The 19140-nt window shown below is 44.9% G+C and overlaps 1 non-coding gene across 1 annotated transcript; it reads left to right on the forward strand.

The window, feature by feature from the left end:
• The first annotated feature begins 7238 nt into the window (after positions 1–7238).
• Positions 7239–7327, forward strand: trnap-cgg (transfer RNA proline (anticodon CGG)). Its single transcript is given in 2 exon segments — positions 7239–7274; positions 7292–7327. It is a non-coding gene; the product is annotated as a tRNA-Pro (tRNA).
• The last annotated feature ends 11813 nt before the right edge of the window (positions 7328–19140 follow it).

Raw genomic sequence — 19140 nt, forward strand, 5'->3', positions numbered from 1 at the left:
GCAAACCTGACATAGGGTCATCCAGACTCGAGTCATCATTGGCTTGTTCTCAATACACAGATGCGGCTGGACCTGCTGTGATTTACAGCAAAGAAAATGTTTTTTGTCTATTTTGTTTTTCATACAGACCCCAGCATCTGCAACATTTAACCCCTTGTGACCCCACCTCATTGTTCTTTGATGTAATGTTTTGCTGACTGACCTGTTTGGACACCATTCACACCTTTGATTGCTGTGATTATCTCTCTGCCGAGGTGTGATAAATGGCAGTTAGAAAGATTACCTGTAATCATCTGGCATTATTCTCTGACTATATAATCTGTGTCTATAGGCATCTCTCTACTTCACCTGATGAAGGAGCAGCGCTCCGAAAGCTTGTGATTTCAAAAGAAACTGTTGGACTATAACCTGGTTTTGTCTGACTTCTTACATTAAAAAGGGAGTTTGATAAGTAACTGAAGGAAAAAAATGCAGGGCTACGGGGAAAGGGTGGGAGCATGGGACGAGCTGAAGTGCTCTTGCTGAGAGCCGGCACGGGCTCGATGTGCCGAATGGCCTTCTTCCATGCTGTAACCATTCCATTCTATGATTCTGTGAAAGGCGCTACATATATTCAAGTTGTTTGTACTACGGTTTGTTATAATATTCGTAACATGCATAATCCAAACTTTACAAAATTAAATCCACACAAAATGCCACGGGTAATTTATTTTGAACATCATCCATTGCACCTTTGCAATACATCTTTCCTTTTATTTGTCTTTCCTCGGTTTGCTGATGTACGTTTAGCTCACGGCCTGTTCACTTTAATGGTCACAAGCAGGAATAGATAAACACAGCATGTCTGACCACCGCGAGATGTGCCAAAGGCATCATAGAGCCATAACGGCACAGCAGGAGGGCATTCGGCCCATCGAGTTGCGGACGGTTCTGTGTAGAGCAATCCAGTCCGTCCCATTCCCCCACTCTATCCCCGTAGCCCTTCAAGTTTATTTCCCTCAAGTGCCTATCCAGTCTCCCCTTGAAAACATTGAGATTCTCCACCTCCACCACTTGCATCGGCAGCGAATTCCAGGTCATCACCACTCGCTGCGAAAAAAAGTTTTCTGCTTCAACCAATGTTTTGTCAGCATCCACCTACTAAGTAAACATCGATATAAAGTGCTCACTAAGTATTCTAGACTTGCCCTGCCCCTCTAAGCATATATCACCTTATTTTTCCCTAACAGGCCCCACCGCACCTCTTACTACCCGTATACTGTGTACATGCCGGTAGAAGATTGTTGAGTTCCCTATAATGTTCACCGCCATGTTTGGCAATCTTATTTTCATCTTCACTTCCCCTCTCAACTTATTGTATTTGGTCTGGTTCTTCCTTGCAGAATTCAACTGTCATTTATCATACACCCTCTTTTTTGTTTCATCATCTTCTCTATCTCCCTCGTCATCTAAGGGGCCCTTGCTTTGGTTCCCTTACTTCTCCCACTTGTTGGAATGTACCTAGCCTGTACATGGAAAATCGCCTCCTTAAAGATCACCCATTGTTCCGTTACTGTTTTTGCTGTCAGTGTTTGGTTCCATTTTATCCTGGCTGGATCCTTTCGCATCCCATTAAAGTTAGCCCTATTCCACTTTCGAAAATTCACTCGAGATTGTTCCTTTCTCCTCTCCATTGCTAATCTAGACCTTATGATACGATGATCACTCACAGGCACTTGGTCGACCTGCTCCATCTCATTCCCCAGCACCAGATCCAGAAATGCTTCCTTCCTAGTTGGGCCAAGAACATATTGGTCAAGGAAGTTTTCCTGAACATATTTCAGAAATTCCACCCCCTCCTTTCTCTTTACCCTAGCATTATCCCAATCGATAATTGGGCAATTAAAGCTCCCCAATATCATCACTTTATAGCTCTATAGCATCAGTTTAGGACAAATGCATCAAATCTAATGTTCACCCGTCACAGAGAGAAACAAAAACACAGAAAAGGGTACAAGGAGATAGGGAAACAAATCTAAATACAGAAAATATAAATATTTCCCATCCTTGATTTCTCTCTATTCCAACCCAATACTTCAGTGGCGGATAAATAACTTCAGTGTAAATCGTTCTGTTCGAGAATTGGACCAAAGAAAAAGACACAAAATAACGTAAAACAGCCGAAACAAGGAACCTCAGGACCTTCAGTCGAACGCTCTCCCAACTGAGCTATTCTGGCCTCACGTTAAAGAAACTTCGTGACACTCTTTTGGAAGAAAATCTAATCCCGGGTGGACTCTGCTCATTCCTCCGGGGGAATGGGACCCGACCAGATCTCGGAGCTCAGGTTATGTTAATGATCTGCTAAAGTTTTTATAAACACAGAAAGCTGACACACCAGGGGAGACCTCACCGGGTTGGACACGGAGTGAAATACACTGAAGGTTTTGTTGTAACATTTACAGAGCACACTAGCCCCGAGCTGCAGTGGAAATTATATGAAGTTCAATGTTCAGCAGCGAGATGCTGGAGAGATAAAAGTCCCGAATCAGGGAGAGATTTTCTGATACCGCTGCTGAATTTCATTTATGTGAAACACTCCATGAACGATACAAAGCTGGGTGGGAGGTATGCTGTGAGGAGGATGTAGTGAAACTCCCAACGATTTGGACAGGTTGGGTGATTGGGCAGAAACATTGAAATGCACTATAATGTGGATAAACGTGAAAAACAGGAAGGCAGAATATTATTTCAATGGCAATAGATTGGTAGAAGGGGAAGTGCAAAGAAGCCTGGGTGTTCTTGTGCACCAGTCGCTGAAGTTAAGCATGCAGGTGCAGCAGGTGGTTAAGAAGGCAAATGGTATGTTGGCCTTCGTAGCAAGAGGGTTTGAGTACAGGAACAAGGATGTCTTGCTGCAGTTGTACAGGGCCTTGGTGAGACCACACCTTGAGTATTGTGTGCAGTTTTGGTCGCCTTATCTGAGGAAGGATGTTCTTGCCATGGAAGGAGTGCAGCGATGATTCACCAGGCTAATATCCGGGATGGCAGGAATGATGTACGAGGAGAGATTGGGTCAATTGGGCTTGTACTCACTGGAGTTTAGAAGATTGAGAGGGGATCTAATCGAAACTTATAAAATTCTAACAGGGCTAGACAGGCTAGATGCAGGAAGGATGTTCCCGATGGTCGGGGAGTCCAGAACCAGGGGTCACAGTCTAAGGATAAGGGGTAGGCCATTTAGGACCGAAATGAGGAGGAATTTCTTTACCCAGAGAGTGGTGAACCTGTAGAATTCTATACCACAGAAGACAGTGGAGGTCAATTCATTAAATATATTCAAAAAGGGATCAAGGGAAATGGGGAGAAAGCAGGGACAGGGTACTGAATTTGGATGATCAGCCATGATCTCATTGAATGGCGGAGCAGGCTCGAGGGGCCGAATGGCCTACACCTGCTCCTATCTTCTATGTTTCCATGTAACTCACTGCAGGAATTCAGAGCTGGGGACCGCCTGTGAAATCAGCCTAAAAAATAAAATAATACAACCACCCAACGTGGGGTATGAGCCCACGGCCTTAAAGTTAACTATCGCATGCTCTACCGACTGAGCTAGCCGGGCCCGCATAAACTCACCATCTCTGTCTGTTATTGCAGAGTGACAGCTGTTGGCTCCACCCCAGGGGCCCGTCTTGTTCTGCAAACCATGAATCAGCTTCCTCTCATTTCCCGGGTTTATCAGTAAACCGACCCACACAAGGCCGATAGAGCGATGGATTCCTCTCACTGATCAATAATAAAACTCAGATTTTCTGCTGTTTTCACCTTCCAAACATTCACATCCATTTTGCTCAGTATTTATTTCGCTTTCCTTTTTATTCTGTTCCTACTTTTCTTCATAAACATTTCATTGTAATCATTTATGAGAGGGAAGAAATGAACAGAAGAGATTTACTGGAATGGTACGAGGGATGAGGGACTTTAGTTATGCGGAGAGACTGGAGAAGCTGGGGTTGTTTAGAGCAGAGACGGCTAAGAGGAGATTTGACAGAGGTGTTCAAAATCATGAACGATTTTGACATCGTAAATAAGGAGAAACTGTTTCCAGTGGCAGGAGTGCCGGTAATGAGAAACCAGAAATTGAATCTCACTGCTAATAGAACCAGAGGCGACATAAGGGACCATTGTTTCATACGGCAAGTTGTTATGATCTGGAATGCACTGCCTGAATGAATGGTGGAAGCAGATTCAATAATAGCTTTCAAAAGGAAATTGGATTAATACCAGAAGGGAAATCTTTACATGGCTATAGAAAAATATTAGGGTATTGGAACTAATGGAGAGTTCTAACAAAGAGGCAACAAAGGCGCGATGGAAAGTCCCAGGCTTCATTTCTGCCTGCACTGAGATCGATTATCTCACCCAGTGTGCTGCCGGGCTCCACAGAATGTAGGAAGCGTCGAGGTTCCTACACTGGCCTGTGCTTCATTAGCTGATCTCACCAGGCATGATATTGAGCCGCACAAAGCAGGATGGGCCAGGCTTCATCACCAGCCTGTGGTGTGTTAGATCATCTCATGATGTGTGCTACTGAGCCATACAAATCAGCAAACTCTGTGTATTCATCCCCGGTTTGTGCTGAGTTAGCAGATATCACCCGATGTGGTACAGAGCCCCATACAGAGCAGGATGGGCCCAGGGTCATTCCACGGCCTGTGGTGTGTTCGCTGATCTTATTTGGTGAGTTACTGAGCCTAAAGAACAGGAAACGTCCAGGCTTCATCTCTGGTCTAAGCTGAATTCTCTGATTTCACCTGCATTCTGGGTCTGTGTTGGGCATGTCTGGGTCCTTGTAGCAACTGTCTGAGTAGTAGGTCATGGTCTGTGCAGGAGTTGTTTAGGTCTTTGTAGAAGCTTCCTGGGCCTGTGTAAGATCTTACTGGGTCTGTGTTGGTGCTACCTGGGTCTGTGGATGAGCTGTATGTGTCAGGGTAGGAGCTGTCTGTGCCTGTATGTTATATCTGGGTCTGTGTAACAGCTGTCTGTATCAGGGTAGGAGCTGTCTGGGACTGTGTGTTATATCTGAGTCTGTGTACGAGCTGTCTGTGTCAGGGTAGGAGCTGTCTGGGTCTCTATGTTATATCTGGGTCTGTGTAAGAGCTGTCTGTGTCAGGGTAGGAATTGTCTGGCTCTGTATGTTATATCTGGGTCTGTGTAAGAGTTTTATGTGTCAGGGTAGGAGCTGTCTGGGACTGTGTGTTATATCTGAGTCTGTGTACGAGCTGTCTGTGTCAGGGTAGGAGCTGTCTGGGTCTGTATGTTCATCTGGGTCTGTGTAAGGGCTGTCTGTGTCAGGGTAGGAATTGTCTGGCTCTGTATGTTATATCTGAGTCAGTGTGGGTTCTTTCTAGGTTTGTGTATGAAGAAGCTGACGAAAGGCAGTGATCCTGCAACATTAACTGTTTCTCTCTCCACAGATGCTGCCAGACCTGTTCAGTATATCCAGCATTTACTGCTTTTATTTCAGATTTCCAGCATCAGCAGCATTTTGCTTTGGTTTCTGTGAAGAAGATGTGTGGCTCTGTGTAGGAATGTCTGGGTCTGTGCAGGAGCTGTCTGGATTTTTGTATGAATGTTTGGGTCTGTGTAGAAGCTTTCTGGGTCTGTGTTGGAATGTCTGGGTCTGTGCAGGAGCTGTCTGGGCCTCAGTAGGAATGTCTGGATCTGTTTAGGAGCAGTCTGGGTCTGTGTATGGATGTCTGGGTCCGTGTAGGAACATTCTGTGCCTTTCTTGGGACTGTCCGTTCCCGTGTAGGAAATATCCATGGCTGTATAAGGGCTCATGTGTAGGCGCTGGCTGTGTTATTGTAGGAATTGTCTGTGTCTATGTAGGAGCGAATGGATCGCTGCAGGATTTCTTGGATCTGTACAGATGCTCACTGGATCGGGGTTGGAGCTATCTGGGTCTGTGTAGGAAAGTCTGTGCCTTTGATGGTGCTCCCTGTGTCAGGGTAGGAGCTCCCTGGGTCTGTGTAGGAAAGTCTGTGCCTATGATGGTGCTCCCTTTGTCAAGGTAGGAGCTAACTGGGTCTGACTATGAATGTCTGTGCTTGTAATGGTGCTCCTGTGGCAGGTTAGGAGCTCTTTGGGTCTGCGTAGGAACGTCTGTGCCAATGCTGGTGCGCCCTGTGTCAAGATTGGAGCTGACTGGGTCTATGTAGGAAAGTCTGTGCTTGTGATGGTGCTCCCTGTGTCAGGGTAGGAGCTACCTGGGTCTTTGTCGGAAAGTCTGTGCCTGTGGTGGTGTTTCATGTGTCAGCGTAGGAGCTGCCTGGGTCCGTCTGGGATGGTCTGTGCCTTTGGCGGTGCTCCCTGTGTCAGGGTAGGAGCTGCCTGGTTCCATCTTGGAAAGTCTGTGCCTTTGGTGGTGCTCCCTGTGTCAGGGTACGAGCTGTCGGGGTCTGTGTAGGAAAGTGTGTCCCTTTGGCCGTGCTCCCTGTGTCAGGGTAGGAGCTGCCTCGGCCCGTCTAGGAAAGTATGTGCCTGTGATGGTGCTCCCTATGTCAGGGAAGGTACAGTCGAGGTCTGAGTAAGCTTATTGGTCTGAATCGAAGCTGTCTGGGAAACCGCTTTGATTTTTATAGACTGATTAATCTGTCTGATGTGGCTGAGATTTGGTCAGAAGGTCACAGCGTCTCCGTCCGCACCTGTGCTCTGTAAAGCAGTTTTTTTAGGTTTCAATTTACAGATGGGTGAATTGATAATCAGGGGTGGTAGGAGCCTCAGCGCCCCCGGGTGAGACATGGGTGAATCTGCCCGGGCCCGGTCCTGAATGTGCAAATGTGGCAGAAATCACGATGGGCGTTGGAGGAGATGGGTGGGGCTATGAACGGAACCCCCTGCGCAACCATAACTTGCCACAGTCACATAAACGAATGGTCACTTCCGGGGCCGTTGTTGCGTCACTTTCTGCCTCCATGTCTTCTCACTGCCTTTGCTGATCCATTGTCCAAATCTGAGGCCTCGCGCCAAACTAATGCAGAAACTCTGCTGCTGCTCTCGGGATGGGCACATGCTGCCTCGATACATTACCGTCCTAACAGCTCATTAACTGTCTGAGTGGAGCATTGCGGCGCTTCAGAAGACAGGTAGAGAAGGCAATGTCAGAGCTGTCCCGGTCTCAAGTGCTCTGCTTATCAAGAACAGCCAACACATGACTTGAGTATGGAAACACTGTAAGTGTACCTGCTTTCACCAGCGGCTCGTTGGTCTAGGGGTATGATTCTCGCTTCGGGTTTATTAGCATAAAATATGCGAGAGGTCCCGGGTTCAAATCCTGGACGAGCCTTCACTTTACTCTTGACTTTTGACCTTGAATTCCCTTTGAAACATTTGGAAAGATTAAAGAAAAGTTTCCAAATCAATCCACGTGAATCTGTAAGCGCTTTGGGAAGAGGGTCAGTGCACATATTCCGGATCAAAGGTAATCTCTACGGTCTAAACTTTCTTTCAGCGATTTTTTTCTGGAAGTTGAATGCGATATTCAACCAGTTCTGGACTTTCATCTCACTGAAGTAGATAAGTGAACGAAAGACGTGCATTTATTGTGCGCCTTTTACCACCACCGGACGTGCCAAAGCACTTTACAGCCAATGAAGTACTGTTGTACCTCACTGTTGTAATGTAGAATACACGGTAACCAATTTGCGCCCAGCAAGCTGCCACAAACAGCAATGTGATAATGACCAGATCATCTGGTATTTTTTGTTATGTTAATTGAGGTATAAAAATTGGCCAGAATAGACTTAATGACTGTCATTAAGATAAATAATGATTGAGACTGGGAAGGACACCGTTTTCATACATTTCCGCAATGATCACAAGATCCTTACCCGTGAGGAGGCCATTCAGCCCATTCTAATACAGCCCTCCAGAGCATCCGTAGTCTTCACCTCATAGTTTAATCGTTTTTTCCTAAATCATTCCAGGGCTTTCACCACCACCGCTCTGCCGGGAGTCCATTCTAAGTGTTGATCATTCTCCTGATATCAGTCCTAAAGAGTTCCCTTTCACTTTTGAGGCTGTTTCCCCTTGTTAATTCTCCCACAATGTAATCTAGTATTCCAGACGAGTTAGTTTCTTGAAGATCTCTGCAACACCATGTCGCAGATGCTTCCGTTCTAGGCTGAAAATTTCGATTTTAACTCCCAGCGGGTAGGGGTAAAACCCCTTCACCCGTGTATGTTTGTTCTACAGGATCGAGGTGTATCTGGTACTGCTGCTGCCTCCTCTGGCCGCTCTGCAGTATTGCACGACCTGGTACTGCTGCTTCCTCCTCTGGCCGCTGTGCAGTATTGCACCACCTTATACTGCTGCACCCTCCTCTGGCCGCTGTGCAGTATTGCACCACCTGCTCCCTCTGCTGGCTGCTGCGCAGTATTGGTGTGTACGGTTGAACCTGGTCCAAGTTCGACCTCCTCTGCTTCTAGCTGTGCCAGGACTGGAAGAGGAGAATGAAGGGTGGAGAAGCGACCTTCCAGAATAGAAGGAGTGAAAAGACGATTTCTTGATCCAGTCTGCTGACAGCTAATGTAGGGTAAAGTTATCTGAGAAGGAAGAGAACTGAATTCACGAACTTAGAGCGGGAGTAGTCCTTTGAACCTTCTACCTGCTCCGACATTACATTAGATCATGGCTGATCTGCATCTCACCTACATTTTTCTGCCGTTGCTCCATATCACTTGATCCCCTTACCAAATAACAACGTGTCGATCTCAGTCTTGGAAGCAACAATGGAGCCTCAGCATTCACGGAATTATCGGGAGAGAGTTCCCGATTCCTACAAACCTTTATGTGAAAAGATGCTTTCGGATTTGACTTTTGAATGGAGCGGCTGTAGCTTTAAGTTTGTTCCCCCTTGTACTTGATTCCCCAGTCAGAGGAACTTGTTTAACTCTATATACATTACTAAACCTTTTAACACTTAAAACACCATGATCAGATCACCCATCCATCTTCTAAATTCAAGAGAACAGAAGCCAAATTAACCCTCATAATTTAACCCTGTAAGCCTCGGTATTAATCTGGTAAATCTGTGCAGCACCACTCCAAGGGCAATATATCCTTCCTGCATCCGGTGCCCAGAACAGAACACAACAGACTTGACTATTCCAATTCACGCCTGGCCGGCCTCCTACGTTCTATCCTTTGGAAAACTGAGGTAATCCTGCCTGCCCGTGTCCTTTCTCGCACCAAGTCCCGTCCAGTATCATCCCTGTGCTTACTGACCTGGATTGGCAGGGTAACAATTTCTGTGTGAATAACTGGGAGCATCTGACATTATAGGGACGTGGGAGGCTATTGAAACCCAGAGCGAACGAGGACTTTTTCATTTTGAGTCTAACATTAGACAAACCAGAATAGGTAAATGGCAGTTTATGATCAATTATGATTATGGAGCTTGACATTGCTGGGAACTCGAATCGAAATAATGATGATTAAAGGCGTGCATCATTATTATTACACAAATGTTGCAGCAAGCCCGAGGCGAGATGGGTTGTGCTGCGCCATAAACTGATGGTTTTTCACTACAAATGGGAACATATGGTGCTTGTCCAGGATTTGCACAGGAGACCTCTCACATATCAATCAGTGAAACCCTTTAGCGAGAATCACACCACCAAAACAACGAGCCGCTGGCAACATAGCCGTTCAGCCAGTATAGAATTTATCTGCCACCAACAACCCATTAGCCGGCCTTTCAAACAGAGTGTGTCCATTCCATCTCGGTTTCTGTTCGGGGAAATTCCTCTCTGACACATCTAGGTGAGTGGAATTAGCCCAGGAAATCACCCTGGCCCTGTATTCCTCGCAGTACCGAGCTGTTGTACGAGGTGAATCTGCCCCAGCCAGAAACAGGTCCAGCTCTCGCTGGAAGAAATTCAGCGAATCGGTGTCCACTGCCCGAGCCGGCAGATTGTTCCAGAGTTCCACTATTCTCTGGGAATGGAACCACCTCCAGACATCTGATCAAGATCTGGCCTTATACAGCTTAAAATTGTCACCCCTGGTCCTCCCTCAAATATTTAATTGGAACAAATTGTGAACTGGAACAAAATCTACTCTTTATCATCTTGTAAACATCGATCAGATCAACCCTCAGTCTAGGCTTCTGTAAAGTGTCGACACGCAACTCGTTCAGCCGATCTTGACAACTAAACTGCTTTATACTGGGAATTAGTCCAGTGGTTTTCCTCTGCACACTTTCCAAAACAGGTTGGCCTTTACCTCAAGAGGGCTGAAATACTAAAGAGGAGGATGATATTCTCCAGTTTACAAAGTTCTAGGTGGCCCACATCTGGAGTATTGTGTTCTGTTCTGGGCACAGCATGCAGGAAGGATATATTGGCCTTGGAGTTGTGCAGCGCAGATTTCCCAGATTAACACCGAGACTTACAGCGTTCAATTATGAGGATTAATTGTATAAAGTTGCCTTTTGTTCAAGTGAGTTTAAAAGATTGAGGGGTGATCGGATTGTGGTGTTTAACATGTTAAATGGATTAATAGGGTACATGGAGATCAAATATTTCCTCTGGTTGTGGAATCAAAGACAAGGGTCATAACCTCAAAATTAGAGCCGGGCCATTTAGACAATAAATCCGAAAGCAACTTCTCTCTCAAAGGGTTTTAGAAATTCAGAACTCCCTATCCGAAAAGGCTTTGGATGCTGGGGGTCAGTTGTTGCTTCCAAGACTGAGATCTACACGATGTTGCTGGGAAGGGAATCAAGTTATATGGAGGAAAAGAAGAAAAATGGAAGAGAACTGAAGATCTTCTCTGTTCTTAAGCCAGTTTCTTATCCAAGCTGCCACTGACCCACCTGTCCCACGAGCCTCAATTTTATCAACTAGCCTTCTATGTGATACTTTGTCAATTGCCTTCTGTTAATCAATGTAGACAACATCCATTGCATTCCCTTCACCAATCCTCCCTGTTACTTCATCAAAAAATTCAATTAGATGACGCAAACTCGATCTGCCCTTTACAAATCCGTGTTGGATCTCCTTAATTAGCTTAAACCTCTCCAATTGCCTGTTAATTTTAGACTTGATTATTGTTGCTAAAGCTTTATCCACCACTGATTTTAAACTGACCAGCCTGTAGTTATTAGGCTTGTGCTTAGACGTTTTCTTGAACAATGCTGTCACATTTGCCAATATCCAATCCTCTGGCACCTCCTCCGCCTCCATGGAAGATTGTAAAATTATGGCAAGCACTTCCGCTATCTCCTCTCCCAATTCCCTTAGCAACCTGGCATGCAGGCCATCTGGACCAGGTGACTTATCCACTCTAAGAATACCCAGCCTATCTAGTTAATCCTGTTTATCAATGTTCACCCCTTCCATTGATTCTACCTTATCCACTTCTACTGATATTTTGTCAGCATCCACCTCCTTAGTAAACACAGATAAAAAGTAGTCATTGAGTATTCTTGCCTTGCCCTGCGCCTCTAAGCATATATCACCTTCTTTGTCCTTAATAGGCCCCACCCTGCCTCTTACTCCCCGCTTACTCTTTACATGCCGGTAGAAGAATTTTGGGTTTTGCTTTTATGTTAACCGCCATTCTACTCTCATATTTTCTCTTTGCCAATCTTATTTTCATCTTCATTTCCCCTCTCAACTTATTTATTTGGTCTGATTCACCGTTGAAGAATTCACCTGACATTCATCATACACGCTCTTTTTTTGTTTCATCAGCTTCTCTATCTCCCTCGTCATCCAAGGAGCCCTTGCTTTGGTTCCCTTACCCTTCCCTCCTGTTGGAATGTATCTAGCCTGTATTTGGAACATCTCCTCCTTAAAGATCACCCATTGTTCCGTTACAGTTTTCCTGTCATCCTTTGGTTCCATTTTAATCTGGCTGGATCCTTTCGCTTCCCATTTAAGTTAGCACTATTCCAGTTTAGAAGTTCCACTCTAGATTGTTCCTTGCTCCTCTCCATTGCTAATCTAAATCTTATGATACGATGATCACTCAGACGCAAGTGTTCTCCCAGAGACACTTGGTCAACCTGGCACACCTCATTCTCCAGCACGAGATCCAGCAATGCCTCCTTCCTACTTGGGCCAAGAACATATTGGTCAAGGAAATTCTCCTGAACACATTTCAGAACTCCCTCCTCCTCCTTTCCCTTTACTCTGGCATTATTCCAATCGATATTTGGGTAATTAAAGTCCCCCAGTATCACCATACTATAGAAACATAAACAGAGCTACATAGAAGATAGGAGTAGGAGTAAGCCATTCGGCCCCTCGAGCCGGCTCCACCATTCAATGCGATCATGCTGCTCATCCAAATTCAGTACCCTGTCCCTGCTTTCTCCCCATATCCCTTGATCCCTTTAGCCTTAAGACATTTATCCAAATCCTTCTTGAATATATTTATTGAATTGGCCTCTACTGCCTTGTGTGGTAGAGAATTCCACAGGTTCACCACTCTCTGGGTGAAGAAATTCCTCCTCATCTCTGTCCTATATGGTTTATCCCTTATCCTTAGACTGTGGCCCCTGGTTCTGGCATATCTCTGCGACTTCCCTGCAGATTTGCTCCTCTGCCTCCCTCTCACTATTTGGGGGCCTGTAGAATACCCCAATACCGTGATGAAACCTATTTTGCTCCTCAACTCTAACCAAATGGATTCTGTCCTTGTCCCCTCAAGAACATCTTCCCTTTCAAAAAGACAATGTCTTCCTTAATCAGCACTGTCACCCCGTCTCCCATTTTTCCTTCCATATACTTTCTGAACACCTTGTACCCTTGAATATTAAATACCAAGTCCTTGCCGTTTTTAAGCCGCATTTCGGTTGTTGCCGCAACATCATATTGCCACATGGCTAATTGTGCTTGTATTCACCAACCTTATTCACCACACTTTGTGCTTTTATGTACGTGCATTCTAACCAATTTTTCATTTTTTCGTAGTCTTGATTAGTCTAGTCCTATCTAATATTGTACTACTTCCTCCTCCAGTGCTACTTTCTTCTCTAGTACTATCCAACGCACTCAATCTTTTATTCACCTTATTCCTCTTTTGTACTCCTATATTCTGGTGCCCATCCCCATGCCAAGCTAGACTAAACACTCCCCAACAGCACTAGCAAACCTCCCCACGTGAATATTGGATCCGGCTCTCGAGGTGTAACCCGTTCAGATTGTACAGGTCCAACCTTCCCCAGAAATGGTCCCAATGCCTCAGGAATCAAAAGACCTCCCTCCTGCGCCATCTCCCCAGCCACGCATATAGGACAAGAACTGGTAAAACTTCGTGGCCAATGTCTTCACTCAAATGCTTCTTCGCTGTCACAGTGAAATAATGCAACATTTTCAGTACAGTTGACTATTCTAGAGTGTATTATATCAGGATGCTGAGACAGACGACAATGTTGAGCTATTAATTCTGCAATATCTTATAAGTCGTAGATTCAAAACAAGTTTTGAAATAAGAATCTAATATTGTTGACTTGAACTAGTCAGCAATGCTCGCACGGCAGTTGGATGCCTGTGTCCAGTTGGAAAGCTGTCTGAAAGAACATGCAGTCTGGCAGAGCTGGACGTCCAGCAGATTGACTTTTCTGCTGAGCAGACGATGAGCCTCCTTCTTGAAAATGGTTCGTCAGTCCAGCTCAGAGGGGATTAAGCACCATGAAAGTAGGATGGGGCTGGGGCCACTTGTGTGACAGGAAGTGTAGGGGGCAGTATCCCATCCTTTTAAAACATTAATGATTCAGTTGCAAAATCTGTTTGCACAACTCGCCACTCGGCCCAAGGATGAGCCGAGCCGATCACGTGGAGTTAACGCGATTTTGCCAGTCAGTTAATTCAGTGGTATTTCAAGAACAATTAGAAATCAGATAATAATAACCGCATCACGTAATGGATACGGTGTTTAACTTTGATGTGTATTATAATGTTATCAGAAAATTGTAGATTCCAGTCTGTCGCGGTTGGTTTGCACACTGGGTTCCAACCTGGAGCGGACCTGTTTTACACCTGACCATTTCTAACACAATCACTGACCTCATGTAACGGAAATATCTAAATTCCTTTTGTTCACAGAGGCTGACTGTACATTTTCAACGTTGTTGATCCGGGTGTAACGGGCAGGAGTTGTGTTGAAGAGGACTTTCGTGCACATTGTTTCTGTTTGGATGTCATATTTTTCTAAACACCGTCATTTCACTCCAGCCGAACGAACTGACGGAAGAAGGAAGAAAGTTCTCTCTCTGATTCGCGATCTCTGTTTCACCTTCATTCGAGAAGGTGAAGAATTCCAATGGTCCGTGTTAATTTAAACAAGATATGAACAATGAAGAGGCCAAGACCAGTGGTTTGGACGAGATTAGAATTGAAAGCTAATTTTATGTAAGATTCAGTCAAATGCTGGGAAGGTTTATCAGCATCAAACATTCAACACAATGAATAAGCACAATGGATTAGCATTCCATCCTCTTAACCTCTCGTCTCCCGTCTACGACAACTCAGCCATTACATTTGCTGCTTTTTCAATCCAATCAGAAATACTCCGCAAGAAAGTCCCCTTTACCGCTTGTCCTGCCCGTGCACCCAGATCAACAATGCTGAAAATGTGGGATCAGCTTCTGCAAGCAAAGGGCATTCCATTAATTCAGGAAGGCAGTAATGTGCCTGATCGAAAGAAGAGGTGCGCAGCCCTTTTAATCAGAGCAGGCAGGCTGTTCACGCCGGTTTGATTCCCGGTCAGTGCAGAACCCTGTACGGTTTGAATTCGGCACCCACAGGACCAATTCACAAGCAAGCTTCTCACATCCTTTCAGCGCTAGAGGAAGCAGGACTGACTAATATTCAGGGAAGAGGGTGTTTCAAGAATATTGACCCTGAATGTAAGTTTATCCCAATTCAGGCGATCTCATGGGTGCAGAAAGCAAAATGTAAAGGTGCTGCATTGGCCAGAATCGAACAAGGATGCAATAACTCCAATGCGACACCAAGCTCAATAAACCTGGGAGCCTTTAACTTTTCTCAGTTGGTTGGTTTTCAGTTGCTTAAGTGAAGCTCTGTGATTTCGAAATATATGGGCAAAATGACACGAAATCTCATTGTTTTTAATGGAAAGTATTTATGTTTTCTGAAATGTCGATGAACTGTAAGAAGCTGAGTTTTGACTAAAAGCGAGCGAGGCTGTTCTGGGATTTGAACACGGGCCGTCTCGCAGCTATGAAACGCCAAAGCAAGAATGCGAGCAAACCCGTTTCAAAGAGACATCGAATGATGCGCTACTGACGGCAATCCCAATTACGATTAGCAATGACGTCAAGAAAATTTCTGGTGCAAACCGGTTGTTTTGCTTCCAAGAGCCAGCCCTGCTTTCTAAATGCTTGTCTGTCGAGCGGTCCCGCAGTTCTAAATGTATCGACTGGTTTCAAAGCATCAATTCAGATTGCTGCGAATGGGACATGTGCCGCCAGGAACAGCGGTGGTAGCAGAGCAAACTTAACAGTGTAAGTAGGTGAAAGTGAATGTTAGATTAAGGTAATGCCGCAGAAAAGTGACAAAGAAACGGAAGGAGGAAAGTGAAGGAGGGCTATAGATTGTGGACGGAAGAAAAAGCTGGGAGAAGAGGCGGGTTTGAATTATGGAGCACCAAGCTCAGGCATGTGAGAGCGCGGGGTTTGAAGGAGGAAATAGGTTCTCACCATCAATATAAAAAACGCTGTTTGATGTGGAGAAGATTGATTTTTTGCTGTGTTCTATCAGCAGGTGCTGCAGAGAACAGAAGATATAAAGCGAACTATACCGTGATTTAGATTCAAACTAAGGTTGCTGTGGCCGCAACGCAGAGTACTGGACCACTAAACGATCCTGCATCACACATCAGCTGCGCCAGCTCTGCCCTAACCACAGCCAAGTCACGCACGGCACTGCTTAGAAAATATCGATTTTTGGTGAAGATGCCAAAATCAGCACCGCCAGAAATTTTGACACCGGTGGAATTCGACCCACGACCCGCAGCGAATGGAGCCTTAATCCATAATGGGAACTAGTGCAGCCGCAGTTACATTAAAAAGGATTGTATCCCTTTCACACGAGAAGAAACTCACCCCTGGAGATTCATTCGGACAAAGAAAAAGGCCCTGTTGGGAATCGAAGTCAGGATCGCCTGTTTATCAAAGCGGCGCTTTAACCAGCTAAGCCACGAAGCTAAATCACACCGCCATGCGGTCGCCTCCTCTCACTGATATCTATCAGCTACCTGTCACTGTCTGTTGGAGGCTGAGGCCGTTTTTTATTGATTCTCCTCTCCTGTCTATTCCGCCATGTGTCCCGATGCTGTCTGTATCTCACTGTGTTTATCTCAGTTTCAATCTGTGGGTTGATTCTGAATGAATACCTGTGTTAGTGTCTTACATGAAATGAATGAGGGGGGTCAGACAATTCTTCCTCTGGCACTGGGGAACTAATGAGCCAACATTTTTAACAAGATTTTGATTATTGTGATGCAACAATTACAATATTGAACTTGAATGATTTAGGTTCAATTCTGTGCAAAAACACCTGTGATCCCAACGGAGGAAGGGGAGAGAGGCAAGAGAGATACAGGAAAGATCACCTTGGAAATTACTGGCCCCGTATCTACTTTAAATCCCCCACTGCATTTAAACACTTTTAATGTCATATTCACACATTGATGGATTTGACCATTATAGAATATCTATCGCTGTCTCTGGTCTGAAATAACTGCTTTATATATTTGATCTCTCCCGCTGTGTTCAGTCTCTATCCTGAATATTTATCTCCAACCTAGAATGAGTTTATAATCTGGAGACAAGGTTTCTGCAGCCGGCGGGCAGGGAGCAGAGGCTGAGGCTGACCTGTGTCTTGTGGGAGCGGAACACAATGTTCCTGCTGTTTATTGTCATTATCCTGCAGAATATTCCATACTGTTCTCAACATCTTACATTACCGTTAAATATCGGAAGTTTTGTTTTATTATAATGATCACTGCGATTCTTCTGGACTTGCTGAACTTGCAGCAAATTAAATATCACAAAACCGTCATCACCAATAATAATTAGGGTCAGCGATTTGATAATTTAACTTCTTGGCCGTTTTCGCAGCTGCAGTAGCCGAGTGGTTGAGGCGTTGGACTTGAAATCCATTGGGGTTTCCCCGCGAGTGTTCGAACCCTGCTCGCAGCAGATTCTCTCATTGTTGTAATTAATTAATTCAAATAATTTATTTTCTTCAATCTGCTCCCTCTGGAAGGATTTTGGAATTTTCAATGCCGGTTTTAAGGAAACTAAAGGAATGCCGAGAGACCTGGATCACTTATTTACTTCAAGAAGTTTTGCTGACCGAATTCCAAAAGTGTTCTGCAGATTGCCTGGAAGCTGCAGATAAGGAGGCCTCGCTAGTCTCTGAGGAACCTTCGCACACACTCGGTGCTGCCCGGTAGCATCAGTCTGTGTAACCATGGGAGAGAGAGAATGGAAAGTCACTGGAAGGCTTGTTTCTGTCAGCAGCAATGGTACAAGAGCAGCCATTCTAAAGTGAAAAGCAGAGCACATTCCAAGAGACAGTCCAGGAGACAGACAAACGGAGTGGAGATCTGGAAGACTGACCAGAAACACACCAAGGAGACACCAACACATAATTCATCTCTCCATCTCCCGAAGCAGAATAATTGACCATTCTGAGTTTTGAGTTGCACCACTGAGTTAAAGGTTATACAAATCTCTCTCTGTAAAACTTGTATTATTAGGTTAATAAAACGATTTGTTTGAAAAGTTTAAAGCTTTGCTTGATCTGAGCTCTGATTACCCTAAAGAGTGAAGAGAGTTACAACTAAAACCTTACAGATCCTTCCGTCCAAAGTCACATTTTCCTCCCAAGCATGCTACACTTAGCTCATGGCAAAGCTTAAATTATTAATATATAGGCGGAATGGAAAATCTTTTCGGGCTATGGGGGAGAGCAGCGCAGTGGTGCGCGGTCTGTTAACTCACTGGGCGGAATTGTTCTTCTCTGCTCGGAATCCAGCTTAAAACTGACCATTAAAACCGATGGTCATTCGTACTAATCCATTGTGCTTTGGACTCGTGGGGTTGAATCCCATCCTCATCATTGCTGGCCACACTGGGCTTTTCAGTCTGTGCCTCTGTGCTGCTCATGCGAATATTAAAATAAACACGGACTCATTGCATAAACGTAGAACAGAGATTGCGAATCACAGATACACCATTTCCTCTCTATTCTTTCCTCTGAGATTGAAACCCAATGAAAGACTAGCGGGAAAACAAATGATTAGAGAGCAGAAACAGAATTTTAACTTTTAGGAACAAATGTAATTTTAAAAGATTTTATCAACATTAATGACCAGATTATCTCTTTTTTTGTCTTTCGTTGAGAGATAAGTAATGGGCAGTGCACTGGGGAGAAATCCTCGTTCTTTTCGAAATAGTGCCATGGTATCTGAGGCTTCGGTGTTACGTCTTTTCAGAAAGACGGTACCGTCGAAAGTGCAGCACACCCTCAGTACTGCACTGGAGTGTCAGCCTGGATTATGAGCTCAAGTCTCTGGAGTGGGGCTTGAGATTGCTGCCGCTGAGCCACGGCTGACACCTAAACTCAATTCATTCGGCTCGAGTGAAATGGCGAAGACAAAAAAATGACAGTGGACAAAATTTCAACTTGGGGCACAAGAATAAACCGCATCATTGTATAACTGTTTAAAAGGGATGTGCTGTCAGTCCCGGATCATTCTGTGTCTGTTTAAAAGGGATGTCCTGTCAGTCCTTGATCATTCTGTCTCTGTTTAAAAGGGATGTGCTGTCAGTCCAGGATCATTCTGTATCTGTTTAAAAGGGATGAACTGCCAGACCCGGATCTCTCTGTGTCTGTTTTAAAGGAATGTCCTGTCAGTCCCGGATCATTCTGTGCCTGTTTAAACAGGATGTGCTGTCAGTCCCGGATCATTCTGTATCTGTTTAAAAGGGATGTGCTGTCAGGCCAGGATCACTCAGTGTCTGTTTAAAAGGGATGTGCCGTCAGTCCCGGATCATTCTGTGTCTGTTTAAAAGTGATGTGCTGTCATTCCTAGATCATTATTTATCTGGTTAAAGGG

This window comes from Somniosus microcephalus, unplaced genomic scaffold (assembly GCF_052327205.1).
Source record: "Somniosus microcephalus isolate GS21.2 unplaced genomic scaffold, FLI_Smic_1.0 unresolved_chr1, whole genome shotgun sequence".
Lineage (NCBI taxonomy): Eukaryota > Metazoa > Chordata > Chondrichthyes > Squaliformes > Somniosidae > Somniosus > Somniosus microcephalus.